The sequence below is a fragment of the Papaver somniferum genome, chromosome 10 (assembly GCF_003573695.1).
Source record: "Papaver somniferum cultivar HN1 chromosome 10, ASM357369v1, whole genome shotgun sequence".
NCBI classification, from domain to species: Eukaryota; Viridiplantae; Streptophyta; class Magnoliopsida; order Ranunculales; family Papaveraceae; genus Papaver; species Papaver somniferum.
In genome coordinates this window covers 86,814,222-86,842,048 of record NC_039367.1, presented here as the reverse complement: position 1 = coordinate 86,842,048, position 27,827 = coordinate 86,814,222, and the positions used below count along the sequence as shown (strand labels likewise).

At 38.8% G+C, this 27,827-nt stretch overlaps 1 pseudogene; it reads right to left on the bottom strand.

The window, feature by feature from the left end:
- Window positions 1-687: 687 nt before the first annotated feature.
- Window positions 688-6,032, bottom strand: LOC113318662 (annotated as a pseudogene).
- Between the last annotated feature and the right edge of the window lie 21,795 nt (window positions 6,033-27,827).

The window sequence follows — 27,827 nt, the reverse complement described above, 5'->3', positions numbered from 1 at the left end:
CGACTACCAGAGCTATAATTTGTGCAGTATCCACAATTGAGTTGAATAATGGTTATATTTTTGGTTAACTATTTTTTAATTAATTTTGATGCTGGGTATTGTTGTTTTCAGATAATGAAGACTATTCTTGCTGGGTAAAATACTACCATCACATCTTTTAAGGAAATATTTGTGCACCAGGTTTGCCGATTCATTCATGTATGAAGTATAAATTTGGCACTGTGATGGTGGGTGTCTTTTAATGTAGCACAAACTATACTGTGTTAGACTAGAAGTGAAACTCCATTTTATGATGACACTGTTTCAGTCCTTTGTGCTCAACTATGCATGCTACAGAGGGAGAAACTGCTGCTCCTAGCTGAAATCGGTTAGCATTTATACATCTAAGGTTTGCTGTGTTGGGAAAAGTACGTTGTTAGCTGTATTAATGCTAACCGAATTCTAGCTGGGGAGACTAATACTACTCTTAAGAACAGTTGGATGAATATCATTTCTTCCTGGGATCATATTTGCTATCTATTGGATTAGCTTGCATTTGTTGATGGCTTAAATACCCTTAAAAGTTGCAGAAACCTTAGTGATATAGCTTGCATTTGTTGTGACCAGATATCAGAAAAATGGAATACTACTCTCAAGTCTCAACTCATTTAGGTTTCTTATAGTCTGCAACATTTGGTGTCAATTGTATGTGGTAACATGTTATAATTATAAACTGGGTCCTGTGTATTTTGTATTTGTATTATGAGCCTAGAAGTTTTCTACAGACTTGCTACTCTCTATACATTGCTTTATCGTGCATTTTGGGTCTTTTCTACTCAAGATTAATATTTTTACAATCATTGGTGTTTCAGTCATCTGTTTTTTCTCCATAAAGGGGAAGCCTCAAGTATCGAAGATCCTGATTTTAATTCCCAGACTTTCAGCTGCATTGGCTAAGTAAGCTTGGCAGTTGGTGGTATCTTGTAATCAGTAACAATACAGGGTTCAATGCGTGGAAAAGATACCGACTTCGGTTTGCTCGATGATAGATGATATAAAAGTCCCCTAAAAGCTGGGGGTGTCATTCGGTTGTCTCCTACGCTTTCAAGTGTTGTAACGCTTCATCTGTTAATTTTCTAGTCATCCTTGCTACTATCTTCATCATAGTAACTAAAAGGGAGAGGGACTGACTTGAATGCGCGGAACTTCCCGACATTGTTCAACTGCTCGTTCTCCAACCTGATTCATTCACAATACCCAGTTAGCAGCTTGGTGAAATGTTAATCTAGTAATAATAAATGTGCTGAAAAGTAAGATGCTATTCGTATGCAACATTTAATCAGGTCGGATGACATGGATGCGGCAGCTGATCTTCTCATGCCATGTCAAGTAATCTCATAAATTGTGGCTCATTTAAGCAATGCAAAATTATATGGACCACATCAACCCATATTCTCATTCTGTGGTTAAGTGTTACGTGGTCAATGAGACCCATGGCAACATACCTGAAGAAATTCCACATCCCTCGACGGAGTATCTCTAGACATGCTACTATGGTGGTTAAGGCTGTTCGATGCAAGAATGTCACGTGGAAGTTTACAACAGATCGCAGCCAGGCAAGTCTTAGAATAACATCAAGCACCTGCATTGTAATAAAGAAAATTCTGCAAGTTTGAGAATCTCCAACTTAAAAACATGATACAATGTCGTGTCTTAATTAATAATATGATTAAAAGATACATACCATGGCTATGAAGTAGACGCTAGTGTGTGATATAAGAAGTGTGATATAAGAAGTTTGTCTCTCAACCAAGGGTTCTTTGAATGCCGTTGAAGAAGCCCCCAATCTTTGACGATGTCCCAATAGGTACTCATGATTGCAGCAATGGCAGAGCTAATTATAGCTACTGCTCTCCGACTCGTTCCCTTCTCTAAATCAAACCCTGTCCTCATTAGGACTGCAATTATTGTCAAGAGGTATTTTAGACCGTTGTATACCTGAGACACATCTTTCTCTTCAACCCACCGACGGAGACACTATAACAAAATCACATAATAACAGAATTAATAGTTTGATGGGGACCTGGGGTTGAACCCAGAAAATGCACGTAGAGAGACTCAAGATTGATGTGAAAGCAAGCAACATAGTTTTGTAAGGTTTGCGTCATATAAATCCATCATAGTACAGTATGGTTTTGTTACTTCTGCTTTCATACTAAAGATAGGCGAACAGTTGGAATTGCAACAAGCCCCTAAAGACTTGTTTTCTGAAAAAGACATTTAAAAGGTTTGGTGCTAATGTGGTGGTCCTTTAGGCTAACAGTTAAAATGCGTGCCTTTGAAATTATAACAGGCTTGCATATGGTTCCTTGGCTTAAATTTCTACTAAGAATACACTTGAATATCTGTCAAGAAATGTACAACACAAAATGAGATTACGGTAATACCTGGAGCAACCGAGACCAGTATGGGAGAACTGCTACAATGAAATAGAAAGAATTATAGGTGGCACTCTGGCGACAATTGTTCTGTCTCTGGGTAAACTCTCCCCAACCATAGTAGCAGATATAGAACACAAGACTCCTAAAGGCCTGGACCTGATATGTGGTTGAGACACACTAGTTAGTATGTGGAGGGAATGCAATAAGGGGAAAAAATGGTCTGAGCAACAAAGAATTGCATGATAAAATACCTGGCTAGTAAGTTGGTCTGCCAAGAAAAAGTCAATGAGCGTAACCTGAGAAAGCAGAAATTTTAAAACTATAAACAATCTCAGCTATCGGTTTAGTCTGCAGTTTTTGTTTTAATGGAATACATACATACCTTGTAGAAAGGAGCACAAATACAGCGCCATATTGATTTGATAAAGAAAAAACGACCAGAACGATAAATAATGTTGAAGGGGCAAATTCTATGGCATGTACGAGCTGCAAACAAAACACACACACAAAAAAAAAAGTGATTGGTTATATTTCAAATTCCTAGTTCTTGCTTTAAGAGGAGAGTTTTCTGCTTTCAAAATCTTACAGTAACTAATCCCAAAGGAACCAACTCGGTGACTGTCTGATAGCTTTGAGTGCCTGGATCCATCTCCATGTCCAGGTTCGCAAGGACACCAGCTAGTGAAAGTAGTGTCAGACCAGCACTGAGAAGAAAAACTTCTCGGTATCCCAACTCATTCCCTTGCTTGAAACCAAATATAAACGGATAGTTGACCCGGTAACATCTCCAAAAGTATATGTTCACGGCATACATGAGCATATGCAGGATGATAAATGCAAATAAACTGAAATAAAATGATATGCAGAACTCAGTTAAACAAGGAAATGCGCTTATACCGTAAGAAAAGATACAGACTAGACTGAATACTCGAAAGAATTGGAGAAGAAAGAGCGAGAAAAAAGCCACTGATGTCTTCACTTGCCTATAAAGTGGAAATATATTTTCCATGTACTGAATTCTTCCTTCCTTATTCACAAGCTTCCTCGCATTAATAACCAAAACAAGAGCCACTAAAAGAGCTGTGGTACATCCAGCAAAATATCCTGGATACAGTATATTAGTTAACGCCTAAGAAATAAAACAATAGCGTACAACAATATTATTTACTTTAGCCTAATCGTAGAGTCAGAAGGTAAACTAAAATCAAACTCAGTTGTGAAAACTACATAAATGGTGAAGGATTTCAATTTTACCTAGAAAGAATGTTGTTTTGTGCTTTGCCTTTTTCGCTGTTGGCCTCAAGGATTTCATACCGTTTCTGCGGTTTGAGTCACAGAAGTGCTTGACAAAGGTGGCCTCCACTCTCTCCAAAACTGCAGTAATCTGTGAAGTGACACTAGCACATAAGATACTGCACATATAACCATTTCAGAAACTGAATTTGTGACAGTTTTAAAGCATACAGAACTGAGATCTGTCAAACAGCTAAATTTTTTAATAATGGGACAAAATTTAGAGTTTTGTCAAGGTGACATAAAATGCAGCCAACGCAAAATTTTGTGTTCCAAATGCATATATAAGAAGACCCGATAAACTGAGCATGCTGCAATCTTTATGTATTCGTTGCACATCAAAATAAGTTGTTACAGTCACATTATATACAAAATGAGTGCAAGATTTCAGTGTATGTTTCCAGATAAACAAAGGAAAGATGAAATTTGGTAAGCATATACAGAAAGGAAAATAATTTTGACATAGAAATTTGAGCTCTTAATTTTCGTATTCAGAAGATTTTCCATTTTAAAGAGGGATTCCATCCAAAGCATTTAATTGTATGGATAGATAATATGACTGACCAAATTGCCCTGCTTATCATTGATTAATGAACACATTTGAACTAACCTCATCAGAGCTGCCAATGTAAGAGTTATCCACTGCCCGTAGGTATGATTTTGATGCCCGTAGGTACGAAGCTTCCAGTGGAATTCAATAAAAACCTGCTTTAGCTGCTCTTCTACCTTTTTCAACTGCTTCCTGTTAAATTCCAACTTCTTATCCTTGGAATCCTTGAGAAGCATGGCTTTTATAGTTGACTTTGGAGTTTCTGGTTCATTGCTGATTTTAACATGTTCAAGAATTTCCAGGGGAGCTGGTTTAAAGTTGTTATTGCCACCATTACTTTTATCAACATCCACACCTCCATTAGATCCCTCAGAATCTTCTTCGTCTGCTATCCCCGTTTCTTGTATCACAAACATTTGCTCTTTTCCTGCAATTTAGAATTATACGAATGTTTATCTTTGCAACTAGCTACTAGCAAGAATATTACAAATAATTGAAGATAGCAAAGTAATGGATTCCATAGTTGTGTCCTGTCATTGCAGTAAACAGTTCGCATCAATTCCATACATGGTATGGGCACTTACTTGGCATTCTTGGGGTGCTTGGGTTAGAAACATTTGAAGTATCAGCCAAGCTAGCAACATCAGCCACGAGCTCCCTCACTGCACCAGACATATCAAGATTTGGATTTTCGACCTTGATCCGTAGTGCAATTAGCGCATCCATTTGTTTATTAAGCAAAGCGACTTTGTTCATAACCTCCTCAACCTTGTCCTTGTAGAACTCATCAACCTTACTGAATTCATAGTCAAGTGTATTGAAGAAAACTACTTCCTGGTCAGTTGCATCTTCAGCGAATTTAGTCTCGTATTTGACATTCGAGTTTGCTCCTTTGACTGCCTTGACCACTATAAACTGATCTTCAATATCTCCTCCTCCATGAGGATTATTGAAATCATGACTCTTTCGTTTGTGTAATCCGCTGAAGGACCTGTAGAATGTCAAATCTCGAACCAATGATTTCTGCTGGGTTTGTCCTTTCTTCTCCTGCTCCTTGCGTTTGAAATTGAGTACGTCTTTCAACAATGTTTTGAGATATGTATAATCTAAGTATGCATCCTTCCACTCAGGCAACATTTGTGACAAATACTCCTTTCCAAACTTCATCTTCACTAATTAGGAGTTCAATTCAGCTTCAATTGCTCAAAAATTAGGAAATGGCGCTTCAGCACTGAGAAAAAAAAACAAGAAAAGGATTAGTTACCTAAAACTCTAGATAAGAATGAACGAAAAATCGGCCAGAGTTTGTAATGAAAAACTGAGAAGTGGTGAAGTAGAGATTTATCAGAATTCAAAGACAATCAAGAAATATAGATTAGAAAAGATCATAGTCCAAAATTAACTTACATTTTACTTCCATTAACAGTATCAGGAAGGAGGGATGTTTAATCAACAAAAACCTCATTTATTGTTCTTCTTAGTAAATCAACTAATCGTTTTCTTCTTCTTCGTCACCGTTTCTTTCTCCCGGAGATTGGTTTGGACGGCCGAGTATACTGAATTGCAGCTTTAAGGTAATTTACTTTGTTATCATGCTAACGAAAAAGCTTGGCTTCCTTTTTATCTACTTGGGATATGTGTTTGGTGGAGCAGGCGACGTCCTTGTTAGCAACTACTAAGAAGAGCATTCTGATCCGATTCCGATCTACTTTTTGGTGTGTTGTGAGGTTTCTCAATTTTTCTCGTGGGGCTGTAAAGTGGCTCCATAATGACAAACTTCAGCCTGTGTGTCCACCACCCACTACCTTTCAGATTTCTGTCTTATTCTTATCAACTCAATAATATTACTTATACCAGAAGACGCCTACCTAATTTCTTGATTAACCGATAATGAAATATTTATTCATTTAGATAATATTTTTTAAATTAAGAAGTTAAATTATATAGGAGAAGATGTACAAATATTTAGGAAATATTAGTCAAAATTTTATCATTAATTCAATTAACATTCATTTTTTTTTTGAATTAACTGGTGTCATTTCTAATTTACGTTATAGAAATGTGATGGACGTAGAACATCTTTTAAACTATCCTAACGAGAATGATGCAGTTATGTCGTCTCCAACAGACGAAGAAATTATTGGGTCAGTAATGAATAATGAGAATGATCCTGAACCAGATGATAGTAGCGTCGTACCAATTGTGTCATCTAAAGATGTTTTTCAAACGATGGTCACATTAAAAAATTACTTGGTACAACACGAGCAAAATATTCTAGAAATGTGCAAGCATTGCATAAAATTAAGGATACGGTGCATTTTGGTTTGGGTGGAAGAAAAAGACAATCAACCATAGATAAGAATTTTTTGAGTTCATTCCTACATATATTTTTATGTAAAATTTTCTGATTATGTATTTTGGTTATTTATATATATATATATATATATATATATATTATATATAATTCAGTGATTATTCGTTTATATTTCTAAAGGGCCTTTAAGGATCCAATTATTTTTTATCATTAATGCATTAAGCGAGGTTATTCATTTATCACCTTGGCCCAGATCGGGATCGGAAAAAATTATTTATTTGGCGAGGTTATTCATTTATCGAACATTGATTTATCGAGGTTCGACTATAGTTTCTATATTATGATAATGATACGTTATTGTTTTTGATTAAAAAATAGGAAAATCTTCCATAAAGTGTGGTGGTGAGATTGCACCGCTCACATTCTCATCTACATATTTTTTTCTTTTTTTCTTTTCTTTTTTATAGACGAAGGCCTTCAAGAAGGTTAATGGTTCCCCTCAACTGTTGGTAGGATCCAAATAAGAGGAACATACCAATACATAGAGGCATTGTTTGTTTTTGCGCATTGAGCTAACTCATGAGCTACAAAATTACAAATACGCGGTTGAAAATTAAATATACATGCCACTAGTTTAGAAGAGAAAAACTGAATATCCTTAAAAATAGCATCCGTTCGCGAATCACCATCGAACATGCCAGCTGAAAATTTATCCATGAGAGACTTCGCATCACATTCAAATATAATATAATTTAACTTCTGCTCCAAGACTTTCTTCAGGACTGCCAAATAGCTCTGGTTTCAGCTTCTTCAGCAGACTGAACTTCAAAGACCAGGGAGGCAAAAAAGGAAGCTTTACTTGAGAAATCTCTCATCACATACCCTGCACCATTCTTTCCATAAGGGTCATCATAAGCACCATCAGTATTACATTTAGTCCATCCAAAAGTGGGGGTATCCACTTATCACAAATACTGACAGGAGTAGTAGTAGAAACAGTAATGCAAGGTTTCCTAGTGAGGAGCATAACTCTAGCTCTAGTTAAGACAGTAGTGTGGTTTTCAACCAGATTTTGAAAAATGAAATTGTTTCTACTTGTCCAAATGAATCATAAGATAGCTACAAAAAGACATTGAGCTTCATCAGAAAGTTTAGACATAGGATCAGTTAACCAAAATAGAAGCCAGTCAATAAACGATTTGTTTTGGAAAGACTGAGTATTTATGTTGAAATCAGAATTGAGCCAAACTATGCTAGCAAAGGGGCAGAGAATCAAGGCATGCATTATAGATTCATTAGGATCAATAAACCTAGGGAAATCAACACTATGCATAGAATTCTAGTGTGTAAAATAGTTCTGGCAGGCAGAGCATTTTTAACTGCTCTCCAGACGAAAACTTGAATTTTGTAAGGAACCCTAACTTTCCAAATACGCTTCCAAATATTTATACAATGGGAGGGCTTAAGACCTCTGAGCCCCATGTAGGCAGATTTAGAAGAAAACTTGCCATTCTTTGAAAGATCCCAAGCTCTCCTATCAGGATTGCAAAGCTGGCTTAAGTGAATAGTGACAATATTTTGAACAGAAGCATTATCAAAGTTGGTGTTAAGTATAGACAAATACCAACTTCTAGTATGAGAATCAATGAAATAAGAGACTTTAATACTAGGATCAGGTGAGACTAAAGGGTTAGGTGTGGCAGAACTCAGGGTGGGTATCCATTTATCACACCATGGGTCAATAAATTGACCATCCCCTACAATCCAAGAGATGAAAGACTTAATGAGTTCTTTAATAGCATGTCGACACTTCCAAGTCCAAGAGCACTTACCAGTGCACTTGGCATTCAAGAAATCATTTCTAGGAAAGTATTTAGCTTTAAGAACAGTGGCTAACAAACAATTAGGATTTTCCAGAATTCTCTAGGCATTCCTAGCCAGTATAGCCAGATTATTTAATTCAACCTTTCTAAAATCTAAACCACCTTCAACCTTACGGGAACATAAAATGTCCCAGCCTAGCGTATGCAATTTCCTGTCTTTTGGATCTAAAGTTTCTCCCCACCAAAATTTGCAAAGATGAGACTCCATTTGTTTACAAAGATGTTTAGGGATAAGAAAAGCTCTCACTTTAAAAAGAGGAATAGCTTGGCCAATATGTTTAATCAAAGTAGTTATAACATCCTGAGACAGGAGCTTATGCAGCCAGATATTCTGGCATCCACAGCTTGGATAATACCCATATAGGTTTGTATTTTAGAGGCTTGGAACACATTGGGAGTGCCAAGATATTTTTCTCCTAGGTCCTTGCTCTGAATCTCTATAATGCTACCCAAAATAGCTTTCCTGTGTTTATTAATTTTCCTACTAAATAAAATACCAGATTTTCAAAATTAATATCTTGCCAAGAGGCCAAGCAGTATTTTTGAAGATAATCCTTAATAATTTTAAAATTATGGGAAGTAGATTTAGAAAACAAGAGAGAGTCATCAACAAACAACAGATATGTCATTTCATGAGCATCTTTACAAACTTTGAAGCCTTCTAAAGTTCTATTCTTTTGAAGGATATCAATATAAGAATACAGATATTCAGAGCATATAACGTAAAGATAAGGAGAAAGAGGGTCACCCTGTCTCAAACCTCTATCAGGTTGGAAAAACCCAGTAGGGCTACCATTAAGAAGGACAGAGTAGAAGACAGTAGAAACACACTGGTTAATAAGTCTAATCTAGTGGTTAGAAAGACCCATTTTAGTCAACACCTTTTCTAGGAAATTCAATTCAAGCTTATCATAAGCCTTTGACATGTCAAGCTTGATGGCAGTTATGCCTTCAATTTTGTCATTGTGATTGACAGCATATATAGCCTCATTAGCTAGCAAAATATTATCAGAAATACTCCTCTTAGGTATAAAGGCACTTTGGTTTTGGGATATTATGTTATTCATAAAAGGTTTGAGTCTATTAGCAAGAGTTTTAGAAAGAATTTTATAAATGAAATTACAGAGATCAATTGGTCTGTACTGGGATACAAGTTCAGCTAGAGGAACTTTAGGAATAAGAGAAATATTAGTATGATTAAAACCTTAGCAATATGCCATGTTATGAAGCAGGTTTGGGTCATATCAATGAAATCATCTCTTATAATATCCAGTACTTTTGATAAAAGAGATCAGTAAAGCCATCAGGTCCTGGGACCTTCGTTCCCCCCCACCCTCATTTGAAAAACAACATTTTTAATTTCCTCTGGAGTGAGAGGCATATTTAAGAAGAAGTTATCCTCAGCAGAGAATTTAATTTGGAGATCAGCAAAGATATCATCCTGGAACTGTTGAGGATGGGAGGAGTACAAAATTTTAAAATAGTTTATGAAAGAAGTTCTGATACTATCTCTATCAGTTAGAATAATATTTGAGGAATTCTTAATCCAGCTAATAGCATTTATTTTCATCATAAAGAGAGTTAATCTATGGAAATAGGGTGAGTTTCTGTCACCTTCCATGAGCCAAACCTCCCTAAGTTTGTCCTTCCAGTATAACTCTTATAAATTATAAAGATACTCAAGTCTAAATTTGAGTATAGAAGTAGTAATGGTGTCAGTGGGGTTTGAGATTTGTAACTCAGCTAAATCTTTCCTAATGGCAGAAATATTAGTTTGAATATCACCAAAACAAGATTTATTCCATTCCCTTAGACCCTTCTTAGTGCTTAAAATCTTGGCTTTAAGCTTATAGGCAGGAGAACCCACCACATTGACAGACCAAGAATTAGCAATAATATCTCTACAAGTAGGGTCTTCAGTCCACGTAGCCATAAAATGAAAAGGTCTAGGCATACAAACATCCTCATAATTGAAACATATATGCATGGGGCAGTGATCAGAAGAATCTCTGGGAAGATTATTAACACAAAGTTTAGGGCAAAGGTCCTCAGCAGATTGGTTTATAAGGCATATGTCTAATCTTTCAAGGATTAGATCAGGGCCTTGTTGCAAATTGGACCAGGTGAATCTAGGCCCCGAAAAACCAGGATCATGCAGGTTAAAAATTGAGCAAAAATTTCTAAGATTTGAAAATTCAGAATCCTCCACCTCAAAACCGCCATTTTTATCTTTAGTTCCTAGAAGAGCATTAAAGTCACCTATTAAGAAAACAGGTTCATCGAGGGGAGCATTATATTATTGGCATTTTTGCTCCCAGAAAGCTTGTCTCAAACTGCTATAGGGTTCACCATACATAAAATGGATATGACAAGTTTTTGAAATAATTATGTCAGTTGATGTAACATAGATGGCCCTCAAGTTGGATGAAATAATGTTGAGTTGAATTTCCTTTTTCCAAGACAGAACAAGACCACCACATCTACCAACACTGGAAACATTAAAGGTGCAAGGGAACCCCATGTTTTTTTATATTTCTAGCTGCCATATCTTTGTTCATTTTTATCTTAGAAAGAAAGATAATATTACGGTTAACATTCCAACATAGTAAGCTAAGCTCCTTATTGGAAGATTTTTTTCCAAAACCTTTAATGTTCTAAGCAAGCAGATTGATATTATTGACAGGAAATTGGTTTATAACATTATTGATATTGTTAATTAAAGGGGTTTAGGGAGTTGAATTTACCTGAGTGGTGGAGTCAGACCAACCACCAAAAGTAGTACCGGTAGCATCACCACTTTGAGAAGCATTTTGGGAGGAATCAAGACTAGAAGTAGCAGCATTGATATGAAAATTATTGCGGGCACCATTGTTGTTTGGAGAAGTATCAGCAGGTACAGTATATCTCCCATAAGAATCAATAATAGGTTGGGTATTGCGAGAACAGTTTGAGAGGTTGATAGCAGGTAATTCCCCAAATTTGGTAATTGGAGGGCAAAGCTGAGCGTAGCGAGGTTCAGTAGTATCTGTTTCTAGGATAACCACAAGTCTAGCAATACTATAATTGGATCTGGTGCGTTTCGTCAAATCATCCCTTGGATTGATCTTTCCTTTGAGATTAGAAAGAGCCTCGTGCTCAGCTGAGATAATAGTACATCTGGTAATTATAAGACTGGGACTAGGAACAATAGCATTTTTGAATCTTCTAGAAGAGTTAGATGTTTGAATCGGTTCATTAGTAACCGGTTCAGAACCAGTGATAGAAGCTTCAACAGTAACAATCTGAGTAGTAACCTGTTTAAAGATTATTGGTAAATCGTTATTCTACCGAGTCAAGTTTTGTTGAATCATACCAACCTCAAAGATATTCAAAGCTGTAGAACAATTGACAAAAGGTCCCATCTGAAAAGTACTTGATAATCCTTTTTGAGTAGTATTATCCTGCTTCTGATCATTATCCTTACATTTACCTTTGTTGCATATGAGGGTAGTAGTAGAATCGACTTGAGTATCTGGCACAATCTCTATATGTTGCATGATAGTATCTGCTGTAGAAGTAGATATAGAGACATCCTGATTGTTAACTTTTGGTGGTGGCATCATAAGTCTTGAGACAGCAGGAAGAACATATTTATTATTAGAAGAAGCAGCTTCCTTAATTGCTTTCTGTTTCAACTTCCAAGCTGGACAATTGATATCCTTATGATCAAGAACGCGTCATGAATTGCAAAAATATCTTGGAACTTTCATGTATCTACACTCAATAAGGAAGGGTTGAGTTCTCCCACTAGTGAAAAGTGGAACGCCTACTGGTAAAGCTTTCTGCACTGGAATTCTGATACACACCTTGACATTTTTCTTTAGGGGGTGATTACCATAGGGATCTCGAGCTTCAATGAGTTCTCATATATTGAAGGTAAGTTTCTGGAGATATTCGAATTCGGTACACTCTTTTGGAATATTGCACAAGATAAACCACATTAGTTCTTCAGTGAAAGATAGCTGGTAGTTTGCTGGCCTCTCTCTGTTGGAACAACTTTCAATGCCATTAGATACCCACAGACAGACCAAGGTCTCTGCGAATCAATTATGTTGAAATCATATTTTGCCAGGAAACGAATAAGGACTTTTTTACGCATTCCATTAAAGGTAGTGACAGTGGGAGATTAAAAAAGAGGCCATTGATTACAAATGTAGTAGAGGATTAAAGAAGTTGGAACAAGAGTTTCACAGCATAAATATCCAACCATACACCACTTCCAATTCTTATCAGATTCAGCTAGAATGACAGTTTTGTCAATGAAAACTGGATCAGCAAGGGTAGATGGTAAAGTTAATTTTTCAGCGAATTTGGGAACACAAATTTTGAATATCTTGGTTTATCTTTTGAGAGTTAACAGAACTATTGGGAGAATCCATTTGAAAAGAAATCTGTATATATATGAATATGGTTTGATAGAGGTGAGAGACACAGATAAAACATAAAATATGAATATGTATAGAAAGGAATCTCTTCTTTGTACAATCCTGATAAAGGTCACAGTCTATATGGATGAAGAGGTGACAGTATGTTTTTATATTTTTCTGGATTTGATCCTGAAAAGAGGAATGAGAAAACTGGTTGGAAAAATTTGACAAACTTTCAGGAAAAATTTGATGTAAGGTAGTTTTAGTTGTGCTGCTACTTCCACATTGGAGACAGGGTTTATCATACGACTTGTCTCTGTCACTCCTACATTTTAAGTGTGATAACAGATTTAGGATATTTTTGTACACGTGGGTTGTATGATAAAAGAGCCAAGTATGGACAAATTCAAAGATACATTTTACACTTTTCATGTTTATATGTGGGTAGTACGTAAGCATGATGATATTAGGTGTTGGTGAATCATAAATGAACTTGTGTTTTTTTTTTGGTAGGCATAGGTATAGTGGTGGAAACTTCCAAGAGTAATAATGGTATTGACAATGTCAAGTGGAGGGTAAGGGTAGAGGCAGCAGAAATGGAGGGAAGGTATAAGAGGTAAGTTTTGGTTTTGAAAGATGATTTTCCTCTTAGTGGTGGGTGTATGCTTGATGGCTAAAAAGGTGCTGGAGATAACCCATCTAGCAGACATACCCCAAACCTTAATGGTGCCTCTCAACTGATGTTGCACTCTCCTAATCTGCATAAAACACGAAAACTACATCAAAATTTGGTAACCTACCAATACCTCCCTTAATGGAAGTTCCAAAGAGAGTAATGGATCCAGTAATTTTTAGGTGTTGAAAATAGGTATTGGTAGGGTAATTATGATAATGAGAGTGAAAAGAATATGCATGGTTTTGGAAGGGCGTGGTAAACAAAGCAACATGACCCTTAACCAAGCGCCATAAATGGGAATTAATGAGCACAATTGGGTCTTTAAAGGGATGTTTAGCCAAGAAAATATCATAGCCAAGGTAATTTTCTTTGGGGTTTTATTCAGAAAAGGAAATAATTAAAAGAGCGAGAAGAAATTTAGGTGATGGCTGATCAAAATCCTCCAAATTTCGATGAAGGTAGAATACCAGTTGAATCACCTTCATATGTTTATGATGAGGCCAAATCTCTTGCTTTTTCAATGAGCACTGAAGAGTTACAGAGGTTGAGGGTTGGTATTCAAACCGAAATTGATTATCGTGCACATGAAATAATCCGTCAGAGAGAAGATCAAGAGAGAATTCATCAGAGAGAAGAAGAGAGGATTGAAAACTTGTATGCTGCATGGAAGCCAAAGTATATTGAAAGAAGAGATAGAAAGGATGAAGAGTGGGATGAGAAGCATTCCAAAGCACCAAGGTATGGAGTGCAACAGAAAGTTATTTTGATGCTGCTGATGAAGGTTTTGAGTATGGTATAGAGGAGGTTGATACCATCGAGCTTGATTCAGATGCTGCAGAGGAAAAAAGGATGATGAAGAGGTATATGAGAGAAAATTGAGAAGCCGCTTTGAGTATGAACTTTCCAATCGAAAAATTCCAAGGACCATGCAAGAGGGTGAGCCAGAGAGAACAGATGCAGAGATGCAATATGCAGAGACTGGGAAAGAAGTGAGTGAAGAAGATACAGATGGAGAGGACTCTGCATATTCAAGTGATACTTCACCTGCACCATCTGACTATAATGATAGTGAGAGATATGAAGAGGAAGGATGGAAAACTGATGAAGAGGGATTTTGGTAGTCTCTTCGCAGGTGTCGGAAAAGGATATATTTTCAGATTTTGAATAAATCTTGAAGACAATCAACAAGTTTTTAACAAAACAGCTTTTCCGATGCTTGATCTTGATCCTGCTCTTCTTTATTTTGTTGTAGATGTTAGTAAGTATTCTGTTATTCTTCATCTTAATGCGGCCGGATGTTTTCCTAGTTTGATGGTGATGTTGATTTGTATAGAAAGTGGGGTTATGGGTGTTTATTTGGTAAGTAATACTGTTTGTTTCATTCTTAGTAATTTGGTATTGAAGTTGATGTTTATGGTGGTATAGGATACGGGGAAAGTAGTTCAGGTTTATTTGGTCAGGGAAATAGCTTGTTTGTTCAGAAGTAGTAGCAATGTAACAGTTTGAGAGAAGGATTGGGATTAAATGATGAATGCTTGTGTTAGAAATTTTTGAATGTGATTTAATGAACTGAGTCCTTTTGATCTAGAGATTGTTAAATGTTTTTTGATAATTGCACTTAGTGAATGAAACTTGTTTGTTAAATACTTTCGATTAAAGGAAGTTCTGAGAAGAGAAAAAGTTGTGTAAATGATGTAACTACCAATGATGATTACCAGTAGGATGACTAATTGATGAATGCTATAAAGATGAATACTCAGGGTTTTAGTTTCAGAGAACATGAATTTGGGATTGATTGCTTACGTCAGGATGATGAAGCAGAGCAATACTTCTTCTGTCTGTCTTAGATTATTATTCCTAAAAAGCGGAACCCTCTCTGTCTTTCTCCATTACTATCCATTCTCATCTATATCATACCAACCTCGGAGTCATGTTATCACGTTTTCGCGTGCATAACAAACACAACCAACATACATATTTAAGTTAACACACTGATAACAACAATTAAAAGATTTGGCAGGTTAGGTGCGTGCTCATTGTGCATTCGAATGAGAATAAGACAGAAAAATAAGACCACTCTAATAGTCTAATTGCTAGAGAAAGAGCAAGAAAAGTAGAGAAAATTTGGACCCGTCGCGTCTATCACCTAATTAGTAGTATACGACATAGCTGTTTTTTCCTTTCTTGGTGTTTGTGGGTGAAAACGGTTTCTACTGATTTTGGTAAATTCGTGTGTGTGGATGAGAAACGAGTCTAAACCCTAAACAATGTACTGCACGAGAGTACTTTTGATTCGAGAGATCAATCTGTACAAATCTGGCCTAAACCAAGAAACGGTCATTCCAGACTTGCTTCGATCACAAAGTGAAGGATAAGGGTTGGTCTTAGGGAGGGAAGCGAAGAAAGTGTTGAGACCAGAATTGTCGTTCTGGAAGTGTGGGTGTTTTGTGACGTGTATCAGAAAATTGGACTGCCTAGCTGAATGAAAATCTATTAGGTGATTTCTGAATGTTGTTTTGTTCTCCTGACCAAAACTTGTCTTATGGTGGAAATAGGTGAGACCTATTTATACAAGTCGCAATAAAACGTACCCTGGTCTCGTAGAAGCGGAAACGTTTGAGTATTGGAAGAAAGAAGTAACGGGTAACGCCTGCAATTAATGTTTCCATAATGAAGGATACATTTTTACCATTACTTCTTGCCATTACTAACTGCCCCGCTTTATGACACTTTCTTGTAACGGGCGTATTACACGCTGCACGCTGTAAACCTCCAGACTAATACCCTGATGAGTACCCCCAGTTTGTGACATGTTTTGATGTCTCGAGTGTTTTCCTGGAAAACATGTAGCACTTTGCTACGTGTGGCAAGTTGAAATTGAGAGGCTTGTCGTAGGTAAATAGCAGATGATGCTATTAGGCTCGTCTTGTCTGATCGCTTAAAAATTGTCACAAGCTCGCTGACTTGGTGGAAAACTTCGATGTTTGAGATCGCATCTTATGAAATAAGGGTAGCCTTTGATTGTAGCTACCTTGTGTTGGCGCCTGAAGATGGCGCAGTGGCGTTTTTGGTGCACGCCAGTGGCAATACTGCATGGATCATACATGCCAGCGGCACGGTGGTTCAAGTGGATCCTAGCGTATCCATGGACATTAATTTTAGGCGGCTGGTCGCCTGAAGGTTGCCACAAGTATGTCATCTCGGTGGAGAACTTGGATGGCTGAGATTGCATCTCATGAGGAAGGATAGGCGTTGATTATGACTACCTTCTGTCAGAGCCTGACAACTTTGTCTAAATTAGCGTTTCGCATGCTGAAACCCTAATTAGCGTATATGGCATGCCATTTGGCATGTGCGCCTGGCATGCGCGTTTGGAAAGTTAGGCATGTCGTTCGGCATGTGCGCCTGGCATGCGCGTTTTGCAAGTTAGGCATGCCGACTGGCATGTTTGGCATACCGATTGGCATGTGCGTCTGGCATGCACATTTGGAGGGTTTGGCATGCTGCCTTGCATGTTTGGCATGCCGGTTGGCATGTGTGTCTGGCATGCGCGTTTTGGCGGGTTTAGCATGCTTCTCGACATGTTTGGCGTGCCGATTGACATGTGGGCGCGGGTTTTGGGAAGCCAACTTAGTGTGGCAACCTCTTTTAACGCTGCGGCGGGTTTAGAGCAACCTAATTGGTCAATGAAAGTATGGGGAGGGCCACGCATAGGCGTGGGTACCCTTTTAGTGCGCGTGTGGCGGCTTTATAGAAACCTGATTGGTCGATGGGAAGTGGGGACGGCAAGCTAGAGCGTGGCCACAGTTACAGTGCGCTGTGGCGGATTTGAAGTGACTTGATTGGTCGATGGAAAGTGGGGCCGAGAAGCTAGGGTGTGGCCACACTTCCAGTGCTTTGTGGTGGATTTAATTGCCTAGTTTGGCTAAGCATATGTTTCGACCAAGGGGTCTAGTGTGCTGCGGGGGGCGCGAAACCCTAATTTTTGAAAGTTAGTCGGGTTATGAGTTTGTTGTGAGTTATCACAATAATTGGCTAGATTTTGTATGCTGCCACAAAAATCCTTATTTACAGAATTCATTGTGCTTTCCGTCTGAGCATTTTGTGCAATGGCCTTAATTTTGGTACTTGGAGGTTCATGCTACTCAACTGCGAGTGAACACAAATCCATCATGCTACTCAACTGCAATGCCCAGCTGCTCTGATATTGTTGCAAAAACCCAGTTGGGCTTTGGTTCTTTTCCTTGGTGGCGTCCCAGCAGAGGAAAAACAGGTTCAGAACAGCAGGTCCAACAGCAAATGAAGTGAAGCAGATGCAGATGCAAATGCTATGCAGTGAAATGCAAAAATAGCTAATGAAACAACAAGAAAAACACAGCACCAATCCCCGGCAACGGCGCCAAAAACTTGGTAGGCTTCTAAAAGGTCTAAAAATTATCCCCGGCCAAAAACTTGGTGGGTCCGGAGATATGTATAAAATTAAGCGCAATAAAAACGCGGGCCTACAGTAATACCGCAAGTGCACGGTCGTCGGTTGTAGCTCGTGCAAGTACGGGTCGATCCACAGAGATTGGGTGTGTTTTGTAGTTTTCTAGCTAATTGGGTTCCTAAATTGCTATTGGGCTTTGAAGCCTTTTGGCTTAAATTGGGCTTTGAGTACTAATGGGTTTGATAACAATAAAATGAACTGAGCTTGGGCTCAGTTAGTCTTTGAAGTGTAAATGGGCTTTGGCCTTAAACTTAGGCTTGGGCTCAGTGGGATTGAGCTAACAGTGGACTGTGGTCTTTTGATTAGACCTGGGCTTTGGTTTGTAAAGGGCCAATGGTTAAAAACCCAGGCTTTGGACTTATGGGCTTCTGAGGCTTTTGGGCTCAATGCAGCAGCAGCAGCAGTGGAAGGAAAAGGCAACAGGAGAGTTGCAGGGCAGATGGGTTGCAGCAGCAGCTGCACAAGCAGTGCACAGCAGCACAAGGCCAAGAAGACAGCAGCACAAGCAAGGAAGAAAAGCAATGCAGCAGTGCAAGGCAAGTGAGAAAGAAAAGATGGCAGTGAACAAAACAGTGAAGACAATAAAGAAAACAAGCAGAGAACAATGCAAGAACTAAACAAAGCAAATACTAGACAGCAAAGAAAGATGACAAAACAAACCAAGGCCTAAGGCCAAGGGCAGGGATGTGGAGAAGCTAACAGAGCAAAGCTAAGGCATTCTTCTAGAGTGGGAAGAGAACTAGCTTGCTCATTGTCACTAGTGAGCACTAGTTTCTCCCAATGCTCAATCAAATCAGTGCAACCTAAGCATACAAAAATGGAATGGCAAGATAATCAGCTTGCTATGAGCACTGATTTCTTCCATTACTCAATCAATTCAGTGCTTCAAAGGTTTCTAGCCTAGCATTCCATCAAACTAACAGCAGTGAACTAAACATTAACATTACACAAACATCAACAGGAACATCAAGCATTAACAGTGAACAACATTAACCTAACATGATAAACTAACACTAACAGGGACTAAAACAGTGAAAGATTAAATCATTAACAAAACATGAAACAGCACACACATTGAAATTAAACATCAAAACAGGAAATTATCATACAAAAATTAAACATTAGTATCAAAACAGAATTAAAAATAAGAACATTAAATTATAAAAACCCTAAAATTGAACAGTTAAAATAAAGATTGGAATTAAACTAAAAATTGAAATTAAACCTAATTGGTAACTTGGCTAGTCCAAGAACAAGTTTAACAGTGGCAACAACATCCATATTTATAGTTTACAACAAACCCTAAATTTTCGAAACCCTAAATTGAAATTAGGGTTTTCTCAAATTCCCAAAATTACTCACTGATTTCTGTTGATTTGCGTCTAACCCACGCTTTATCTTCTTCTCTTCTCCTGTCTCTTCAAGTTTTGTCCCCTCTTTCGATTGTGTAACCCTAGATTCTCACTGTTCTAGCTTGTAGCACCTAGTTTGATGCTAAAAACGAGACAAGGGAGAAACTTGGATGGTGTGGTGATGTACGGTGTGGTGTGGTGTCTGTTGCGACAAGGAATAGAGGCAGGAGCTCGAGTTGCAGAGCTCTGCAACTGTCGGGTGAAGGAGAAGGAAAAGAAAGAGAAGGGAAGAGGAAGAATGAGGTTGGTTCGATAGTTTTAGGGTATGGGATGTTCTGGTGTGAGGCGGGTCCATCAAGAGGTGATGTTTCGTGAGATGGGCCGTGGGATGTGAAGCTGGTAGGTGGATCGGATGGTTCCTCCTGAAGAGACTGGTAGCGACCGTCAGATTGTTTTGATACAACGAAGTTAACGGCTCTAGATGGGGTTAGGTGTTGTAGTGTAAGGCGGAAGTATCGGGATTTGATGAACAGCAAGGTAGCGACCGTTGGATTCAACTACCATCTAATCTGAAGGCTTGGAATTTCAGCGCTGTGGTGTTTGGCAGAGACTTCAGATTTTGATGCTCTATGAAGGAGCGACCATCGGATGCTTCTGAGAACTGATCTGATGGCTGAGAACGGAGGCGTTTTTGTGTGTAGAAAATGAGGTTGTGCGCACCATTCTTCGCGGCTTCCTTGCGTGATTTCTCCCGGCTTTTCACTACTTTTCTGCTCTTTTCCGCTCCGCAAGTCATCCAGACTTTATTTATTACCTAAAAATGCAAAATTAAGTAAGAAAAATATTTATTCTTGAAAACAATGAAAATGCAGAATATGGGATAAAATGTAGAATTAATGCATAAAAGATGAGTTAAATGCCAACAAAAAGGGATAAATATATACAATATTTGGCACTCATCAAATACCCCCAAACCTGAATTTTACTTGTCCTCAAGTAAAACAAAACTAAGGAAATCCTAACTATACCACTGTCGCTGGTCTCTCGAATGCATTTAGCGTATGCACTAAGCCTTTTAAACCACTAAGTGTCCCTAGTGGACGAGTTGAAGTCTCGTGAAGGTTTACCAGAGGTGTGCCTACAAAACCTAAGGACAAAATATGAGCTCAGATTCCATCAAATGTGACATGTGCAAAACAGTTTAAGCTCACAGCAAAATGGAGATGTCAATCTAGCTATCGAAGGCACAATCCTAGCACTGATAACAAAAAAAGACATGTGATAAGTGTAAAGTGTATCTACACATGTGTAAAGAAAGATCTGAAGTTACTACTAATCACCAAGAGATAGTTTCTCAGGCTAAGAACTGAGGTCGAAATCTAGCTAGCTGTCCGGACTTTACGAGAATTGTGAATGAGTTGGAGGTATTTCACAATTACTCGCGTTGTACATCAATGGCATACACCCTCCTTGCTTATTACAATAAAACAACAAAATGACTCTTTACATGACTCTTATTTACATTGACTACTCTCTTTTTATTTTTGGAACAAGAGATGATGGAATTGATAAATACTTGAATTTTTTTTTTTTTTTTTGTATTTTTCTGATATTTTTTCTCTCTTTTTTTTTTTTTTTTTTTTTTTTTTTTTTTAACAAGGAAACACTTTTGATACATATACAAAAGGAAACAAAAGATTACATGACACTTTGCAAGAGGTAGCCCTTTTTGATGCACCCAGTTAAATTCGATGGTTGTCTTTCTTAATGTAACCTCCACCTTCTATCCCAACCAACCAAAGAACAAGCTAGTCAAGTTTCGTTCAGTATTCTAAAGTGATTGGCAATCGTAACTTCCTATCAAACACCTTGAAGATCGAGGCCATACATGTATTGGTAGATCGTGCGCGTGCAAATTTCTTATCACTATGTGAATTGTGCTAGAATCAGGGTGCCTAAATATCTAGACTAAGACTCCTAATAATTACATATTTGCACAAGAGTCAACATTTCAAGGTAAATGAGCTCCATTTTTATGATTTTTTTCAATTTTTTACTTTTTTTATTTTGATTTTTCAATTTTTTTTTTTGGAATTTTTCAATTTTTTCAAAAAGAAGAAGGAGTTCGTTTTCAATTATGGCAAATTATCATGGTATCTACAGCAAATGAAGTACCAGCTGCTCTGATATTGTTGAAAAAACCCAGCAAATGAAGTACCTTTTAAGCACAGCCCAGCTGCTCTGATATTGTTGCAAAAACCCAGTTGGGTTTTGGTTCTTTTCCTTGGTGGCGTCCCAGCAGAGGAAAACAGGTTCAGAACAGCAGGTCCAACAGCAAATGAAGTGAAGCAGATGCAGATGCAAATGCTATGCAGTGAAATACAAAATAGCTAAAGAAAAACACAAGAAAAACACAACACCAATCCCCGGCAGCGGCGCCAAAAACTTGGTAGGCTTCTAAAAGGTCCTAAAAATTATCCCCGGCCAAAAACTTGGTGGGCCCGGAGATATGTATAAAATTAAGCGCAGAAAAACGCGGGCCTACAGTAATACCGCAAGTGCACGGTCGTCGGTTGTAGCTCGTGCAAGTACGGGTCGATCCACAGAGACTGGGTGTGTTTTGTAGTTTCTAGCTATTTTGGGTTCTAAATTTGCTAATGGGCTTTGAAGCCTTTTGGCTTAAATTGGGCTTTGAGTACTAATGGGTTTGATAACAATAAAATGAACTGAGCTTGGGCTCAGTTAGTCTTTGAAGTGTAAATGGGCTTTGGCCTTAAACTTAGGCTTGGGCTCAGTGGGATTGAGCTAACAGTGGACTGTGGTCTTTTGATTAGACCTGGGCTTTGGTTTGTAAAGGGCCAATGGTTAAAAACCCAGGCTTTGGACTTATGGGCTTCTGAGGCTTTTGGGCTCAATGCAGCAGCAGCAGCAGTGGAAGGAAAAGGCAACAGGAGAGTTGCAGGGCAGATGGGTTGCAGCAGCAGCTGCACAAGCAGTGCACAGCAGCACAAGGCCAAGAAGACAGCAGCACAAGCAAGGAAGAAAAGCAATGCAGCAGTGCAAGGCAAGTGAGAAAGAAAAGATGGCAGTGAACAAAACAGCGAAGACAATAAAGAAAACAAGCAGAGAACAATGCAAGAACTAAACAAAGCAAATACTAGACAGCAAAGAAAGATGACAAAACAAACCAAGGCCTAAGGCCAAGGGCAGGGATGTGGAGAAGCTAACAGAGCAAAGCTAAGGCATTCTTCTAGAGTGGGAAGAGAACTAGCTTGCTCATTGTCACTAGTGAGCACTAGTTTCTCCCAATGCTCAATCAAATCAGTGCAACCTAAGCATACAAAAATGGAATGGCAAGATAATCAGCTTGCTATGAGCACTGATTTCTTCCATTACTCAATCAATTCAGTGCTTCAAAGGTTTCTAGCCTAGCATTCCATCAAACTAACAGCAGTGAACTAAACATTAACATTACACAAACATCAACAGGAACATCAAGCATTAACAGTGAACAACATTAACCTAACATGATAAACTAACACTAACAGGGACTAAAACAGTGAAAGATTAAATCATTAACAAAACATGAAACAGCACACACATTGAAATTAAACGTCAAAACAGGAAATTATCATACAAAAATTAAACATTAGTATCAAAACAGAATTAAAAATAAGAACATTAAATTATAAAAACCCTAAAATTGAACAGTTAAAATAAAGATTGGAATTAAACTAAAAATTGAAATTAAACCTAATTGGTAACTTGGCTAGTCCAAGAACAAGTTTTAACAGTGGCAACAACATCCATATTTATAGTTTACAACAAACCCTAAATTTTCGAAACCCTAAATTGAAATTAGGGTTTTCTCAAATTCCCAAAATTACTCACTGATTTCTGTTGATTTGCGTCTAACCCACGCTTTATCTTCTTCTTCTGCTCCTGTCTCTTCAAGTTTTGTCCCCTCTTTCGATTGTGTAACCCTAGCTTCTCACTGTTCTAGATTGTAGCACCTAGTTTGATGCTAAAAACGAGACAAGGGAGAAACTTGGGATGGGGTGGTGATGTACGGTGTGGTGTGGTGTCTGTTGCGACAAGGAAGAGAGGCAGGAGCTCGAGTTGCAGAGCTCTGCAACTGTCGGGTGAAGGAGAAGGAAAAGAAAGAGAAGGGAAGAGGAAGAATGAGGTTGGTTCGATAGTTTTAGGGTATGGGATGTTCTGGTGTGAGGCGGGTCCATCAAGAGGTGATGTTTCGTGAGATGGGCCGTGGGATGTGAAGCTGGTAGGTGGATCGGATGGTTCCTCCTGAAGAGGCTGGTAGCGATCGTCAGATTGTTTTGATACAACGAAGTTAACGGCTCTAGATGGGGTTAGGTGTTGTAGTGTAAGGCGGAAGTATCGGGATTTGATGAACAGCAAGGTAGCGACCGTTGGATTCAACTACCATCTAATCTGAAGGCTTGGAATTTCAGCGATGTGGTGTTTGGCAGAGACTTCAGATTTTGATGCTCTATGAAGGAGCGACCATCGGATGCTTCTGAGAACTGATCTGATGGCTGAGAACGGAGGCGTTTTTGTGTGTAGAAAATGAGGTTGTGCGCACCATTCTTCGCGGCTTCCTTGCGTGATTTCTCCCGGCTTTTCACTACTTTTCTGCTCTTTTCCGCTCCGCAAGTCATCCAGACTTTATTTATTACCTAAAAATGCAAAATTAAGTAAGAAAAATATTTATTCTTGAAAACAATGAAAATGCAGAATATGGGATAAAATGTAGAATTAATGCATAAAAGATGAGTTAAATGCCAACAAAAAGGGATAAATATATACAATATTTGGCACTCATCATGAAGCCGTTGGCGCAGCTGGCTTGGCTTGGGCGTGAAGCTGTTGGCATTTCTCAAGATGTGCGCTTGGGATGGAAGGATGGCGCGGGCTAAGTAATAGAACGGTAGGGACGGCTGCTGACTTGGATGCCAAACCCTAATCATCCCGTATAAGCCAATATCTAATCTAGCTGATATCACGAGTTTGAAGCCTTAATTCACAGCTGGTAAGAGGGTTTTCTTTCTCAGGCTTCATCAATCCGATGAATATAAGAGGTGATCTTGAACCTTTTGTTCATACAGATCATCGCAAAATCGCGTCCACCCTCTTCACAGGTACTATCTTGTGTTTCTTCTCCTAGTTCCCATTTTGTCTTCTTCATCATGTAGGTCGTCGATGCAGACATGGTAAAACTTTTTTTTGTTGCATATAATGGGATCTTCCAGTGACGATCGTACCTCTGACTCTTCGGAGAGAAATTTTGAAGTCAACAAAACCCAGTTTTCTTCTCATGAGGAGGTAGGGCTGTTCATGGTCGGTTTTGGTTCGGTTTCTAGCCAAACCAAAACCGAAACCAATATTATTGGTTTCTAAAAATCTAAACCAAACCAATCTATTAACCATTGGTTCGGTTTCCAAATGGTTCCAGTTGGTTTCGGTTTGTCCCAGTGGTTTTTGGTTAACCAATAATTATGTCAAACCAAAAAAAAAATACACAAATTTACAGATAAAAAAATCGTAATTGCCGATAGTATTGGTTTACACAAATATACATACAAAAAAAAAGTCAAGAATAGTGTAAGCTTACTCTAATTCTAGAGATCAAAAGAAGATATATAATATATCTTAATTTAGTTATTGACAAATAAAAAAGAAGGAAGACGGGAAGAAAAAAGTCGAGTAGCAGCAGCTGTTGTTGGGGGTGGAGAAGGGAGGCGGATGAGAGAAGGAGAAAGAGAAAGAGGGAGAGTATCATAATGAAATATTATATTTAGGGTTTCTATTTATCCTCTAAATCAATGGGTAGAATCTAATACTTTTAAATCGACGGTAGAAACTAAGTTTAAAAATTAATCGGTTCCCCAATGGTTTTTGGTTCGGTTTTCAGGTCAAACCAAAACCAAACCAGTAATGTCGGTTTTTCAACTTTTTTTACCAAACCAATCCAAATCTAAATGGTTTGGTTCGGTTTCTTGCTTATTGGTCTGGTTCGGTCGGTTTCCAACGGTTAACCGACACCATGTTCAGCCCTATGAGGAGGCATTAGACAGAATTGATTCTCTGTTCCGTGAGGCTGACGAGATTATACAAGGCATGTCTCTCTCCCATCTATGCAGAGTGCGGATGCCTGTTCGGACTCTCATGGCTTCGATAGATATGGAGGAAAAGTGGATACAGAATGAAGCATCTCAGCATGTCGGGATATTTCAGAATACTGAAGTTTTTCTACAACCATGTGCTAGGGTTGGACGATTCACCTCTCAGTTGAAACGGCGGAAGACTGAGTCCATGAAACCTTTAGGTGATAGCCAGTTTAATTAACCTGTCCATGATGGCATCGTAATCCTTGACTTTGATGCGGACGAACCGGGACATCCTCTAGAAGCTGCTGGAAAAGCTCCTGAGGAAGATGTCTACACGGTCTGCGAAACTGGAGCAGCTTCTGGAGTGGACGCCGAAACTGCTGTCAGGGACGTTGAAGCCACTGCTGAGGATATCGTCGATGAGGACAAAGAGGCGGAGGCAACATATGTTGGATCCATTGGAGAAGTCATGAAAACATAGCTGGGACTGCTGTTGAAACAAATGCCGGACAGGATGTGGAAACTGCTGCGGCTGAGGCGGCTTTCGGATGGGACGCTGAAGTCGTTGCTGCTGAGGCGGCTTCTGGATGGGATGATGAAGTTGATACTGCCGAGGCGGCGTCTGGCTGGAACGTTTGCAGCCAGAGAGGTTGCCGGGGAAAGTGCTTGAAAAAGCTCTGATGGAGACATTATTGATCCAGGCGTCTGCCATTGACGACAAATTCATTTTTCTTTTGCTATTTCTTCTCGGCGTGTAGCCACTTCTGATATTTCAAAGATTTACTTTCACTTTCTTGTTTTCATGTAGAGTTAAGGCTTCACCAAGTAACATTATGTTATTCAGCTCTTATAGTTTCACATCTCTGAATGAATTAATAAAACCTTCATACTAAAAAGATCAAAAACCCCTTTATTCGAAAATAAGTCGCTCGACCCTCCTGGCCATCCAGTAGACGGATAGACGTCGTACACAAATAGTATGGATGAAATTTTCCGCAGGTACTATCCGGCCTGCTGCTTTCGTAGTCAATGCCTCCGAACGCGACATCACCCATAGTAACTCAAAACAGGGGAAATAACAACAATGGTTAAAAGTTCGACCGACCTGTTTCTTGGCTCTCCCTTGTAGCAGCATCGTTGTCACACATCCCGAAAAACAGAGGAGCGTCAGGTGAAATTTGAAGCCGGATATTTCTGAGGAAGATATCTGTTCTGCTGCCTGCCTGATGATCATCTTCTTTGCATATTCCCTTCTTCAGTATTTTTGAAGAGATATTTTTTGTGGTGGTTTGGTTTCACTGGTTTTCAATTGACGGGTAAGGACTCTGTGATAGTTTGGGTTTACTTGGTATTTTTCCTTTAAGATGGTTTGGGAAAACTTTTTAAGGAAAGATGTTCTTTAAGTGAAATTGAAAACTCTACTCATGAATGCAAGCAGTGCAATCATTTTAGAGAAGTTACAAACATTGCATGAAAAGGGAAAATGCTGAAGGAAATGGTGAAAGGACAAAACGCTGGAGGTGAAGGTAGCACAAGGTTTTAGGTATTGAAGGGTTTAAGCCATCGCGAGTGAATCATCACACCTTCCAATTTGTCGGCATTGATGAGTTTGCAGTAACCACCCAAGATAACATCTGCCACCAGATATGGCTCTTCTTCCTTTTCTTTAGGCGGACCGGGTCGAGCGTTATCTTCACTGTTACATCTCCAACTTGAAACGAGGTCACCTTGACTACCATATCTTCAATTTGAAACGGATTTGGGCGTTGCGCAACCATTTGATTTTTGAGCTCGTCATCTTTGACTGTGACAGCTTCCAAATTTTTGACAAAGTTCTTGAAAGCCTAATGTCCTATTCACATCTCCTAATGACGCATGGGTTTATAATCGGATCGAGTCCCCATGCCTAGCTGAGAGGAGAGGTGACTGTGTGCAAAAAGGGTTGTTTAGCCAGCCTTACTTGTGTTCGGAATCTGCGGATGAACGTCGACGGGCTTTCTCCAGGCAAATGAGTTACATTGGTAAGTTGTTGATACGGAGACTTGCAATCTTCAAAGTTGGACGGCTTGTTGGAAATACTTTGAGGTATCGACATCGGTAGAGGGGATACTATTAACTTTGCTTTGTTGCCGTGTACCCATGCGCGCCCCAGAATCATGTCATAATCTGAGAGTTCTTTGAAAATGTGGAATTTTCCATGTATTAGAGCGTCTCCCACCTTAATTTCAAGGTTGATGTAGCCATATGCGTCCATAGCCTCTCCTTCCATGTTTTTGACCACGGTTGGGGAATGGGTAGCCTCCTGCTTCGAAACCC